Here is a 15,316-nt window from a genome sequence, read left to right as displayed (position 1 = left end):
TCGTTATTTTTTCAATTTCTTACTTTTGTCGCGCCTCTTGTTACTGTGAAAACCACGTCGAGCTGATTCGCGTTCATTAAACGTATAGTAATTTTTTTCTTGCTTGAGAAGAGGGCGAGAAATCAGCAACTTTGAGGCGAAAACTTCGATTAATTATATTTGTAGGTGTACTGAAATATAGGTAGGAATATTTGAACGAGGGTATAACCGTATCGAAATAACTACCTACCTATTTCTATAAAGAGAAGAGAAATTTTTTTTAAAAAAAGGGTCCTTACACGAGCGTAATTAGGTGCAAATAAAGCGTTATTATTTACGAGCTAGTCCATGAGGAGAAACATTGGGTCGAAAAAATCATCGTTGGGGTCTGGGGACTTTTCTTTAGAAAAACCACTACGAAAGCTCTTACTAAAACTCAACGTGTTATCATTTCATTTGAATGAGTTTTCGTTATCTGTCGAGAAATGCGAGTTCATTAGTTTCAGAAACAGGAGCAACTTGTTCCCCTTTTGATTTTATTGCGTACTTTAGACTGACTGTGAATATAACTATCCTTTTTTGTCACACCCTTTGAAAGTTTTTGGTTCCTTGTTGAATTGATTGATAAGCATGGAGGACCCATGAAGACTAGGTGGGTGCTCAGATAGATTGAATAGACGTTTTTCAAATATTTTTGCTTCTCTCAGGTGCTTAAGTTCGGCTACCATTGCCTCATATTTTTCTTATCTACCTACAAGAAAAGTATTTCAACCGACGCAAAAAAATTTGAACTGGACGAAGAAAAATTGATAGAGGACCTATGGAATATACCACTGGCCAAAATTCCAAATGCTCAAATTCATTTTTCGATTTTTGGCAAGTTTCTGAAAATTCAAATTTGGGCACAAAATTTTACCACATTGACGCAGAAATCTGAAATATAACTACTTGTACCCTATTTTCAACTTCCTGAATGGATTGATGATGGTTTCGAACCGTTCTGGAGCCTTTAGCAAAATATTTTCAAAATCTTTTTGTGCTCATTAAAATCCAAAATTTTTTCCGTGCTCATTTTTGAAAATATTGAAAAAAAAATCAAAATCCACCGGAGACTCCAGAATTTTTTGAAACTATCACTAATCGACTCAATAGGTAGAAAATAAAATACAAACCAAATTCCAGCTCTCTAGGTCAATTTGGCAAAATTTTGATTTTTCTGCATTTATGGCCCAAATTTGAATTTTTAAAAATTCACCAAAAATTGAAAAATGAATTTTAGCTCCTAAAATTTTAGCTGGTGATGCATTCTGCGCGTTTTTAAAAAAAGTTTTGAATTTGATTTTTAAAATAGAAAATACGATCGTCATTTTGGAAAACAAAGTGAAAATTTCATTTTTGTACAGATAATGAAAGCTTTTCGTAGAAATTTTTTTAAAAAGGGAAAATGGAACCTTCATAGAACCAAAGCTACCAAACTTTTGCTTTAAAAAAATTCTCCTGTGAAAAACTATCTGGAAAAAAACTTTTCTATTTGACCTCAAATTTCAAAAATAAAAATATCTTCGAATGAAGGAACTTCTTATTTTAGAAAACCTCGTTTTTTAGAAATTTTCTTTTCAGAAAAACGTCTCCAATACATATATTTTTAAAACAGGAATTTACTCATCATTGGGGGGGGGGGGGTGCAAATTTCTTCATTGCGGAAAACTTATGGAAAAATTCTGTTTCGTAAACAGCCATTTTTTTACCCCAATTTTTGAAAAAAAAACAACATACCTATTTGCTTTAGAAGGAGGGGGAAGGGGGAATTTTGAGGAAGCTTTTGTTTTTTTTGCCCCGAGCCCACAGTGGCTCTCGGTGGCACTGTACATAATCAAGTTGGGTACTTCATCTAGTACATATTTTTCCTCAAGTCAGAAAGTATGGGTACTTACTTTTAAGGTTTGATTTTCTCATTTTTTCGTGGCCTTATTTCCAGCTTCGAATCCAGCGACCTTTTTCTTGGCTTCGGTAATTTTCGATGGCTTATTAATTTCGAACGGAAAAGCTTCACTGAAATTTCACGAATATTCTCGTGACTCATTTTAGTAAAATGTACGTAAGTTATGTTGTATTTTGGATAAAGGTTCGTTTCCGTTCTCGAGCATATTTTTGAAAGGTTTCTTCTGTGTACCTTCTTTTATACGAGTAATTTGAAAATATTATACTCAGGTAGGTACCTAATTTTAATTAATTTTGCCATTTATAATGAAAAATTTTGACAAGAAAGGCTGGCATATTTCCTGACACAGAAACTAGAGCATTGTTTTTTCTATATTGGACCTCGATCCCTGTTCTCATTTTGTACTTATGTTTAATATTCTAATAAATTTGATTTTTGTTTGTTACAGAAGCTTCGAAAATTGAAACTTGATGAATAAATCTGGTACATGAATCTGATGCAAAAACTCACCTCGCCAATCCATACAATTTCGATGTAAGTTTTTGTTTTTCAAATTTTTCTTACAATACAACTACAATAATTGGTACCTGCTTAACATAACAAACTCAGCACCTGATAAAACCCTCAACTCCTAAAAAAAAATTAATCATCAACAAAAGTTGATATGGAAAATGGAAAAAAGACATGTAAACCGAAAAGTAAAAAAATTCTATCTCATCGACTTACTTTCACGAATAAAAAAATACTCATCTCATAAAAGTTGAACGTACGCCAAAAAAGCTCTCTGACACACAAAAACAGGGAAAGCTAAAAAAAAAAAACTCGAGACGTTCTAGAGTAAACTTTTGCTCTCGTAACGTCTCTTCAGCAGCCTTTGGATTTCTGTCTAAGAGATGTCAATTTATGTCTAAATTTTGATATAAATTTTACCATTAGTAACGGTATATAGATTTTATGAAATCTCGTTATATATAGGAAAACGTCTTATCACTTTTATCGCGTGAAATAATACGTACGAAGACGAGAACGTGGAATATAGATATACTTCAAGAATAAGGCAGACGGAAAAAATCAATTTATGAAGGATAAAATTGAATGCAGTTGCCTCCTTTGGTACGCGATTCACGTCATGTCAGATTATGCTTGCTTAGTTTTAATAAACGATTAGTTTGCTTCATCTCTTTATCATCTCGAAACCGGCAATCTTTTGAAATTTTCAATTCTTTACTGTTTACTCTCTCTCACTCGACGATGAATAAGGAAGTTTTCGTATTCGTTGTCATATTCTGAATAATCTGAGAATCTTTGCTGTAATATAAACTACCTACCTTACCTACCTACGTATGCAGAAATAGGTATAGATTCGAGAAAGAAAATTTATACAAATCAATGGTATCACCAGATATATACTTTTTAGCCTACCCATCGACCCCAGCTGAGTTATTTCAAGCTGGTAATTACCAAACGCGCCACACGTCGCTTCTCTCACCAGCTATTTAATGTAAGAGGGGAAAAAATGCAAAATCAGCTTCGAATTAATTACACGTGCCCAAATTGAATACTTCGGATACTGTGGGGAAAAACTAGCTAATTCATTACAACCTCCGCACAGTCCGACATCTATAATTTACCTTGTCTTGGAGTATTACACGTGAAAAAAGAAACTCCAGCATCAGCACGTCATCGCCTTACTTCTTTTCACACCCTAGGTCTATAAAGGTGCCCAGTGTAAAAGTGAAAAAAGACGACCTAAACAATGACATATAAAAATTACCACCTCGGTTTCCTTTTCTACGATGCCGACCATTATGTAAGAATAAAAGAGCCACAAAAAAATTAATGAATAGCGATAACTCAGATCACAGCTTGAATAAGTCGACGATTCGTTACAAATTTTTATTTAATAGCTTCCCGAAAATAATTTATAAAAAGCTAAAAATACCGCTTCGTTCCGCGTACTATTTTCAGCAAACTACGACAGGTCTGATTTACCAATAACCCGAGTGGAACCAGTTTAATACGACGTTTTATCGCTTCAAATATTGCCTTTTTGAACCCCCGTTTTCCCTTCTCTCGCCATCTTTTGTATTCGATCGTAGGTACCTAACCTACGATAATTTTGAACAGGTATATCCTAGCGAGGAGGGTGAAATAAAAAAAAATACACGACGAATACTTGACTTTTATCGAACTTTGTATTACTACGAGCACACGATTTTTATACTTCCCTTTTACGCATACGTTTCCATTTGTATACTAATATTCGATATACGTACGGTAAAAATATTAATATAGGAGCGGCAAGGGCGAGAGGGATAGATGCTCGTCTTTTATATAAATGCCAGAGATTGCTCCTCATGCCGGATCTCCTTGTTTTGAACGCAGCTGTAGCTCTCTGTGTGTATCGAGTACTGCACTGCGAAGACCTAAGGGATCGAATCGAACCTCGAACGTTTTACTAATAACGTATAATATTTCAGCTGTACTTCTCCTCCGTTGCTACTACCCCAGCCGTCGTCGATTCATCGACCACCATCGCAACAATAAAGGCATAAGGCCCTCTCGCCAAAAAAATCTTTCATTTCCGTTCCTAATATTACATCACGTATTGTATGTACTGCTGTACCTAAACAGTAATGCATTTGCATCTCTTCTCTCTCGTCGTTTGCTCCTCTTCCCCGCGTATGCTTTGACGCATGTGCCATTTCCTCGCAGCTAATTCATTAATAATAGATTATCTCACTTTTTATTACCGCACGTATGTATATTTGCCTAACCTCGTCCCTTATTCTACGGTGCACGTAACCTCATCTTTTCACGTGGTGTTGTGTAGCTTGTAGCTTCGTCATCAAAAATAACAAATCATTTTGAAATGCTCTTCGACGATGAGTAAGAATGTTGCAGTGTTTTGCTCTCGTGTGTGTAGCAAGAAGTACAGTGTGTTTAAAAAATTCCTATGCGGAGTAATTTTTCAGGGGAAAATGGTGGCATGATTCTAATGTGATTGGATTAATGAAGGCATTTATTTCTTGGAGCAAAATTTTTCAAAACAGAAGTTTTAAAGTAGATGGATAGATTTATTAGTGTTTAGTTGTTCAGGATCAACTTTCAGTAATTTCTCCAAAAATAATACAAATTATAGGTTTCACATATTCTGAGTCTCTGAAGTTTGAACTAAAGCAAAGGCATGGGAAGAAATCAGGGAAAAACTCCTGGAAATGAGTGATTGAAGTATCTAATTGAAAAATCAATGAAAAATTATTGAATCACTAACGAGAATCAGCAGAGTTCACTGAGAACCAGAACCAGAGTCATCAAAAAATCACTGCAACAAGTTGCAATGCTCTCAAAAAAAAGCTCATTCAATGTTGCAAATTAACTGAACATGCAGCAGTGAATTTCATCGCCTTTTCAAAAATGAACTTCACTGATTCTCTGAGTTAATTTCATCAATGTTTTGAAGTAGGTAATTTTCTCCTTTTTTTAAGTCTGTTTTTCTCAATCTTTAAATCAATTTCACTGATTTTTTTAAAAGTCAATTCCTGAGGTTTTTCAAGTCGATATTCGGATTCTTCACGTCAATTTCTGATTCTTCAAGTTGGTTCCATCAATCTTTTCAGTCCATTTCAGTAGTTTTGAAAGTCAATACAACTGCTTTTTAGAGTCATTTTCACTGATTTTTAGTCAGTGAATTATTTTTGAGCAGAGGGATAGTACTCAATAACTTTTTTTTATCGTATAAATCACTACGATAAAAATATTTTAGTGCTCATTTTATTGTAGTAAAATCAGAAAAATTGACTTTCAGTCGATCAATAAAATTGGCTAAAAAATCAGTGAAAGTGACTAAAGGAATAGTGTTCGAAAATAGTAAAAAGTGGCTGTGAGAAATTATTGAATTTGATTTTCAAAAAATCTGTTGAATTCAAACTAGCGAAATTGGCTTAAAGAAATCAAAACACTGATTTAAAAAAACCATAAAAATTTACTTGAAAACCTAGAAAAAATGATTTCAGAAAGTGAGTGGAAATAACTAAAAAATTAGCGAAACGGTCTTTTGAAAATTGGTGAAAAAGACTAAAAACAAGGTACAGAAAATTAGATGAAAAAAAATTGAGTTAAAAAAGAAAAAATTGATAAAATCAGTGACCTTAGAGTCTCTTTTTTGTACAAAAATGATTGACACTTTTATTCGAAATGCAACTTCGCCATTTTAATCGATTAAAATAATAAATATTATGTCTCATATGAAGAACTTTCGAGACACCCTGTACAGACCAGTTTAACGAGAAGACGAGAGATCTAACAACCCATACGCGAGGGGGTCTCTCGGGAATCGTTTTCTGTTGCCATGATCCTTTGAGGCCAAGCCGCGGAGCGAAAAAAAAAGGCTCCCCCTGTTTGTAATATTTTCTTATTTACGCTGAAAATAATCTCATTTAACTATTCGACTCGGGCTCGCGCCGCGAATTATCCAGTAATTTTTTTTCCTCCCGACTTTTTAGTCAGCTATACCCATGAAACTACATTAAAGGCTAGTTTTTCCATATATTCGATTTTATTCCACTGCAACCAAATCGAATACCGATATGATTAGGTCACGTGTCCAGTTTTTTTTTTACCGTTTAAATCGAATTACTACAAAAGTTTAATGAAGGGCGACCAATCCATCAAGCGGTGTCCCTTATCAAAAGAATGATTGCTTCAAGGTATCTGATGACTTGTTCGACCTTTTCTTCCTGTGCTATATTTTTTTCCAACTCAACGCATGCAATCAACACGCCATCGTGGTACTTTAACTATTTATTTATACTGAATATTTCAGATAGGAGGGTAAGGGGTGTTAAAATGCATCCGAAAGAATATAATCTATAATGCGATTGCGTTCGCACAATTCCACTCCGTCAAAATAGTACAAAAGAATAGAAAAAGGTATCGGTAGGTATGTCAATAAAATTCGGTCAGGTATCAACATTCAACAATAACGTAAAAAATACACATCTTGGTTATACTTACTTACATGAATACAGGAAAAAAAGGAGAGGATCTTCTCCTATATATCTGTACTACCCTTCTAATGTATGAGGAGAATTTTTTTCGGAATGCAATAAACCAACCTTCGGCTTTTACCAGGTACCTTTCATTTCTATTGTAACTGTGCGGACTTGTTAAATGATCGCATTATGTACCCAAATCAACAGTAAATTTCTGGTCAGGGGAATGGAACCTTTTATCGAAGTCATAAAAATCGACGAAAAAAAGAACACTGAATGCTTATAAAAAATGGTACTAGGTAGGTAGGTATTTTTCGATGAGTCGCACTGTGATGATAAAACCAAAGTGGGTACGTGAAATCAACGATACTTGGGTAAAAAAAAGAAGAAGAAGAAATGGGGAAGTATTTAGTGCATTAGGTTTTTTCTTTGTTGTTCGGGGTTTTTGTGTGGAATAGTCGAAGAAATGTTATAAATACCTAGATAAATAGTACAATTGGAAGAAGAGAATTAATTTACGACTCTAAATTGAGAAAACTATTTACCATTAACGCTGTTAGGTTTATTAACATTACAAAGAATGTAATAAAATCCTTTAGATTGAAATAAGGGTGGATTTTTGGAAACTTTCCTTTGATGGAATCTGGTCGAAAATATCCACTGGTGAGATTTTTGTGATTTTTTCCCCCAAAGTAACTCATCACTAAAAAATTACACTTGCAAGCCAAGTGCTTACTTACTTATTCCACCACCAAAAACTTAATAACTTCTGCTACCGCAGATTTATTTACTCGGGTACACGGATCGGTTTCGGTTCAATATCCAGAATGAAAACTAATACTGGTGTATCTCATTTAAAACGTAGGAATAACGAGCGTACAATGAGACTAATAATGCAACCAAACATAAACCATTCTGCATATGAAAAGTTATCGTGATCGGAATATTAAAGCACAGATTATTAGGCGTATTATAAAAGTCAGAAAGCTTGTTTGGTAGCTACTAAGCACTCCTTGGATGATTTATTCATTTCAATGAAGGCGAAACGAATAAACGTTGATATCTTACAATTTGATTACCGTATATGCTAATAAAAAGATGTAATCTATCAAAAACGATTAAGAATATTTTTCCACCCCACGCGTGTTGCTCGTATTGTGTACTTTGGTAATGTTGCACATCATTAATCACCTCCTCGATACAGTACAAATAATACATAAATAGGATTTCATACATATGGTTTTTTTTCGCTGCTTCTGCTCTGCCACCAACCAGATCAGTCGTGGTTTTTTTTTCGGTGTAAGTACGCACCTTTGTACGTGTATAAATAGAAAATCTACCTGATCCCGTGATTCTCAGTTGGTAATCCGGAAACACGTTGAAAAATACTGTTTTCAATTAAAATAGGTGTAACAATCCTTTGGTAAAACGCAGTGTGGCGTCTGCTTATCGATCACAAATCGTATACTCGTAAACGTATGTAAGTCTATAGTATAAGACTGCAGAGCACATTTCACCCCTTCAACCCTCCAAGTAGGTGCTTTTCAGCTCAGCCATTCGTAACATGCTGCAAAATGCACGCACGTGATAAAATTCTCACTCGAAGCACGGTCGCCTTTGCGATAATAAAAATCACCCGGCGAGGAAAAAACACGACGATGACGACGACGCCATCGCCACCACCGAAAAAGAAAGCCTGTTGGACATCCTTCGAAGGACAACATGCGGAAAGTAACAGTCGTATCGGAGGAAGGGACGAAAAAGAGAAAAAATACCGAGGGAAAGAACCGAGATGATGATGGCCCATTAGACCGTAGCAGTTCATTATTGTTGCGGAATGCTTTGTTGGTTCGTTTCACCTCTTTTTGCGCACCCATCGAGCTATATACCTACATACACTTTCACCGTATATGTACCCTTTTTACACCCTCCAGCCCTAGTACCTTTCGTTTTCACATTGCAGTATTATATAGAGTAGGTATAGAGGTACTGTACGATGACAAAACCTAATGGAGTTTTATACATTTCCGGTAGCTTCGTTTTTGTTAAGGGTGGCAATTTTTTCCACGACATATTTCTTCTCGATAGAGGAAAAAAATTAAAGCTTTTGGCCTTTTTTGATATATCATTCGCTCGTGCTACCGAAAAAAAAACTTGTCAGACGACTGGAATTTTATTCTTTCTATACTTTTCTTGGCCATTTTCGAGCAACCCCGTTTACGAAAAAAAAAACATCGAGCATCTGCACATTTTTAAATTTTACCCTCGCTTCGGTATCCTTTTTCAGACCCTCCCACCATCCTTTATGTTTTGTTTTTGCATCTTGGCCGAAATAATTTTACGCTGTATTTCGCCCCGTAGTCGAGATAATCCACCGTATCAAAAAATTTCTACGTGTAATCCGTTTTAATTTTTTAAATCTAAAAAAAAGACAAGCTTCAGTTGGCCAACCGTAAATTAGGTAAAAAAAACACCCAACTTGTTGGGTTTTCTATACAGCAGAGTCGCACTAGAGAGTATAAGTTTATATATAGCTTATTACGGAGGGATTATAAAGACGTCAGGTTTTTTTTTTTACCAGCGCAGCTGTGGCTAACGATCTTCCTAACGGAAGAATATTTTGGATCATTTTCGAAGCTCATTGCGTTCAATTTCTTATACACTGGTGAATGCGACGACTAGACCTCAGGCATTGCAACAACCATCTCTGTGGTGAATTGAAAAAAAAATACTGCAGCTTCAAACTCCTTAATAAATCTACTCAACGTCAAACAAAATTTGTATTTACGTTTTAGACCGAATACCGAGCATCGTATCGCCCTTATACGTGAAAACGTCGACTTCTATCCATACACGTTGTTTACCGATACTGAAATTTCACAGTTGAACATTTAACAGGTTCGTCTTTTGCCCCCCTCCCCTCCTCTCTTTTTCTTATTCTCGATTCGAATGCTATTACATGTGCACAGTAGGTAAAGCTAAAGGGTGAATTGTGGATCCAAATCGATATACATAAATGACGAGACACGTCTATTAGAAAATTAATAGTGTACACGAGGTATTTTTTTTCTTCTTCCTCTTTCCTCAGCTCTTCTATATCTATCGTATGTGCCAGAGATAAAATACATACGTAATACGTACGTACACAAAACATATATCACGTAATATACACTACGTACGCGGTAGTTAAATATTTGAACGTTATTTTTACCTTAGGTAAATTTCAGACTTTTTTTCTCTTTTTTTTTTCTCCAAAACTTCTTAGAAATGTATTCCAAATGTTTACCTATACATGTGTCTTTTTTTACTGATACAGATAACTGAACTGTAAAAAGATCAAAAATTTGTGATAACGATTTTCTCCTTTCGAACCTGGAACTGTCTCACATCGCGTGTAGGTGTAATACCCAATATTTGTCCGTTTCAATAACGATTGAGTTATTTTTTGTGGGGAAATTTTTGTTTTCGAGAGGCTCAAGTATAGTTTGATTAAGGTTTTCAAATTGGATGATGCAGTGGTGTTTATTCACGAATCAACCGTTTTTGAGCTGACAAAAATTTTATTGTTTGCAATTATTTCTTGATGTATATTCTCTACCTTTGAGCCAATTTTTTAAAATTGCGGAATCTATACCTAAACGATAAAAATAGCGCGATTTGACAACGTTTTGCGAAGGTGTCTTTGCAATGATTTATAAAAATTTCAAATAGATATTACATACTCATTTCATCCTTAAGTCCGCGATTTTTCTAGAAAACTTTCGTTACGAAAATTAATTTCTACTCTTTGGTCACGAATCTGGAATTTAGGAATATATCGACTTTGGGGGGGGGGATATATTTTTACTAAGTACTTACTCTTTTTTTTCATTTGTTCATTTTTAGTGCATTTATTGACACACGTTTAAGTTCATCTCCTGAATCGATTTTTTTTAATTTTCGAGTCGATTTGGAGCTTTTAGCAAAAGTTGACTTTTTTTTAGAAATTTCAAATTCCTCCAGCAGGTGTTGTACCTAATCAAATTCAGCTGCTGAAATTTCAATCCTTCAATAACGACGTTCATTTATTAGGCCCTGTAAAAATGGACTTTTGAGTCATGTTAAGATTGGAAGGGAGGAAGGGGGAATGGATCGACTGTAAGGGTTGAAAGAAATTTTGAGTAATTTTTTGAAACAATTCATTTTTTTTTCAATTTTTATATAAGCCATCTCGGATTTACGATTTATATTTTATATGCCCTAAAATCTGTTCGAAATGTCGAACTTATGAAACAAGTAAATTTTCTATTGTCAAAGTTGATTAGGTACATCATCTTCTGGAGCGAGCGATTTGAACTTGCTAGAGAATAGTATACTTTTGCTGTGAGCTCCAGATTCAGTGTTGCTAACCCAAATTTCCAAAATCTCTAGTTTTGGAGAAAAAAAATTCCAGATTACCTATGCTAAAAATCCTTAATTTTTTTAACGCGTCATAAAGCCTTAGGACCATATTCATAAACGTTACTTGGGGATCACTTGGATAAGTGGTAAATTTTGATTCAATCTTTCTCGTAAACGAATGAAAATGCCATATTTTTAAAATGATAAATCGATACTTCGGAGTACAATCTCTCAATTTATTAATAAAATTATTTTTTCAAAAATCCAATCACGCCTGGAAAAATTGCTTCAAAATTCATGACTTAGCCAAGTGATCTCTATAAGTAAAATACGCGAGAAGTGAAAATTTCTGGCCATCCTCTTCCCCTCAGACATTTTGGTTCAGAAAATCGTCTTAACATGTTGGGGTTGAATAATTGAAAATTTCGTATAAAAATCCAATAAAATGCATACCTATTTATCTCTAAAAAAAATCCCAAAAAATAATTAAATCCCTGAAAAAATCCCCGAATTTTCTAGTGTTGAAAAATCTCATCATCAAGGGATTCATCCCTGAGGTTGGCAACACTATCCAGATCAGCTCAAAAATGGTAGCAACCGATTTGGGAAGCGCATCAACTCACTACACTAGTAGTTATTTTTTTCTCAAAATTTTTTAAAAATAGGTAGTCCAAAAATTGCATAAAACATGTGTAGGTAACTTTCGAGTTTAATTTTAATACTTGTGAGGAAAACAACGTTTTTTTGGAGGTGAATCGAAAAAAAAAGTTCTCGGTGTAAAATTCCAAAAAAAAGTTATTGGGAAGCTGAAACTCTGAGAATCATTAATTTAGGTCATATTCCAACTATCGTCGTGTTTTGAAGCCTATATTTTTGACATAAATGTGATAAAGTGTCCTCTCATAGCTAAAATTTTCCAAAAAAATGTTACTCATTGTAAATTACAAATAAAATAAAAGATTCCTATGAGTTGCAGCATTTGTAAAACAGGAAAAATAAGAAACTTAAGAAATACACTCGAGTGTATTTCTTAAGTTTCTTATTTTTCCTTTTTCTCAATTTTTTGATTTAAATTTTTTTTTTTGTTCCTAAATTGGTTTTACAATTCATCAAAAATTGATTACTTAGTTAAGGTATTTTCTCACACACCGTACAACTTTTTCGAATCCGAAAACTCTCATTCATAAATGAAGGAGAGCTTTGAAAACATGGGCGACATTACGCGCTTACTCGTAATACATTTGTCGCCATTTTCGACGCTAAAATTTCATCTTATACTTCCGAACCACTTAAACATTCAACAGACATTCTAAAAGGATTATACGACAACCCACTCGCTAGAATAAATTCACGCTTTTCTCGATTAAACGATATCTTAACTTGTTTTGACGTACTAATTCTTGTTTATTGTTTCCATGCTCTCTTCATAGCGAACCAACCGCCCAAAAAAGAACACCATAATGTTCACTCGTCTTTAAAAACGAAATGACTAGAACTGTAAGAAAGAGAGAAAAAAAGAACACCTCATAGAAAACATAAATATCTACAATACCTACCTGCATAACATATTTGGAAGTGAGCAGACACGTATAACCATCAACATTTAAACCGTCAATCCACCTGTAAGTCTTATCCATATACCGCCTCCTTTTTTTTGCTTCATCACGACTACATAATGCACTTCATTTGCCGGATAATTCGCATCGCTAAATCGTGAAGAAAAGGGAAAAAAGGAAGCCTAAAGGTAACGTCAAATCCTTCATATCATCACGTCAACATTTACGGTCTAAGCAAACATCCTATAAGACATGCTATGAATAACACAGTATGGCAAAAAAATGTTACTTTTCAAAATCTATTTATAAAGGAATCTTAAACCGCGAGAAAAAAAGATACTGGATACTTTTTTCTTTCAGTCCTTGAGCGACAGCAGAGCACAGATGTCAGAAACCTGGTGAAATTGTATTATTTATACAACCAAATCCAAAATGGGGGCAATATTTACGCGAAAAATTACATAAATCCCGATTCACTTCCGTATTATCAAAGCAGCTCGTTCGGCTCGTGTGTGAAAACCGATTCCTCGAAATGGCTTGTTTGATTTTTCTAATCGTGTGTAATCGTCAATTGGGCCACCTATCACTTAACAAATCAATAAATCACCTCGTATCTAATCAAAAGCTTTTCTTCAAAGAGAACCAGCAAAAAAGAAGCCGCTTTAATTTATTAGCCTACTGTTTTGGTCGCGTAAACAAACCAGCGTGTGGTGTTTATTTTCAAGGCATGATACCTATATGTGGCTTATTTGTGAATCGAACCAAGTTGTCGATATAATTTGTCTTTATAGAGATGTCCCAAGCCCTGGGAATTTTGAAAATTTTCATAGGGGGCGAGGGAGGAGAACAAGTCGATACACCAGATTAAATTTTTGAACGAAAAATGAAGCAATTAGGTAAATTAATTTCAATCGTTTCATTTCTTCTGGTCAAATTCCTAGTTCACTTTTTGCTATTACGTGCACCCATCGCAATGTGCACCGGGTCCACTTCGATAAAATCGACACGTACACGTAGTTCACAAAAGTCAACGAGCTTTGAAAAAAAAAAAAAAAAAAACTTTCTAAACGCTATCGCCGTTAAAATATCGCCAACACGTACCATCCTCTATATACTTACTTACTCGTGACAATGAACCAAAAAGCTACACACTACATAGTGTTAGTGCAGTCGTAAACCACGCTGTAATTTTCAAAAGCTTTCTTGTAATTTCTCCTACGAACCCGGACATAAAAACCACCGATAAAGAATTAGCGAAGAAAGGGTTGGCGGCGAGAATACGTTTATCATTTTATTAACGTGTGTCATCTACGACGTATTTTTTTTTCCTCGCTCTTCTTTTACTTACTTGTGTGTTTAGAAGTTGAGAGCGTACAGCACTTGAAATCTTGACACATACCTCTTGATACATATCCTCTTACATGTCTTCGAACGAATTACGAAAGCGTTTTAATGATTGCTGAAAAGAGCTGCTAGTTTTCAACTTCCTTTTTTCTTCTCGCTGTCTTTTTTTTTCACCGATAAATGAAACACGTTTTTGGTTTTCTGTGCTTCGAACTTAATGATAGTGAAAGGATTATTGGAGAGGGTTGGCATACCCCTCCACATTTCAGTCTGTTCATCAAAGTATCCAGTTTCTCGAATGTGAATTAGTCCACGTGGAAAAAAATTACGAAAGTGTGAGCTCAAAATATATATCCAGAGCACATGATCGGATGAAATTCAACACTTTTTCGAAAATTTTCGTAAAAGGGGATACATTTTTAATAAAAAATTAAAATAGCTTACGTGGGATTATTTTGATTCTCTGATGTATCATTTTGAAGATTTTGTCAGGAGAATGGAAATTATCATTCTGTTTAATTGGTCAACGCTATAGTTTTCAGGAAGAGAAAGGTAGAAGTAAATTTAAAAAAAAAATGAAATTTGAGTATTTATGAAGGTATATTTTTAAAGTATGCTCGTGTACAATTCTATATCAAGAACCACCAATCGTTTTCTCAAAAGTACCTATACCTTCGCTGAAAAAAATCTCTAAATTTAGCTATGTACAAGGTCCTACATCTGTGTAACTTAATGCATGTAATCTCACTTCGATGCACCAATTTCCTCTTCTCATTTAATGGCTATTTCTTGTACCTGAACAAATTTTTCCATCGATTGATTAGTTATATACGAGACAGCACTGTTGTGCTATTAGTCGAAATGATAGTGCAAAACCAGGATCACCACTTAGCACATATTATATACGAGGCCTGAAGCAAATTCTGATCTCCTAATATACTTGTATCTATGACATATTAGTTATCGTCTGATGTTCCTACTATACTTACTTTTCCATTTGATTGTAAAATATATATCGTATTTCGTTGAAGAAGCCGCTCGTATCACTGAATAAATCGCGTATAAACTGCTACCAATTAAAAAACAAGTTCTAAAACCCCGAACCAGTTTCCTATTTCATT

At 34.6% G+C, this 15,316-nt stretch overlaps 1 protein-coding gene across 3 annotated transcripts in view; it reads left to right on the top strand.

Annotated features, from left to right (window-relative positions):
- Positions 1 to 15,316, top strand: part of Ddr (discoidin domain-containing receptor 2) — a 283,685-nt gene that overhangs the window by 61,905 nt on the left and 206,464 nt on the right. For 2 of the 3 annotated variants that reach the window (XM_065365264.1, XM_065365260.1), the window contains exon 3: positions 2,370 to 2,455. The gene's annotated coding sequence lies outside the window, so the exon portion shown is untranslated. The remainder of the gene's footprint in view (positions 1 to 2,369; positions 2,456 to 15,316) is intronic. The other variant, XM_065365262.1, reaches the window with a different exon arrangement.

The sequence above is a fragment of the Planococcus citri genome, chromosome 5 (genome assembly GCF_950023065.1).
Source record: "Planococcus citri chromosome 5, ihPlaCitr1.1, whole genome shotgun sequence".
In the NCBI taxonomy this organism is placed as follows: Eukaryota; Metazoa; Arthropoda; class Insecta; order Hemiptera; family Pseudococcidae; genus Planococcus; species Planococcus citri.
This window is presented reverse-complemented; position numbering and strand designations above follow the sequence as displayed.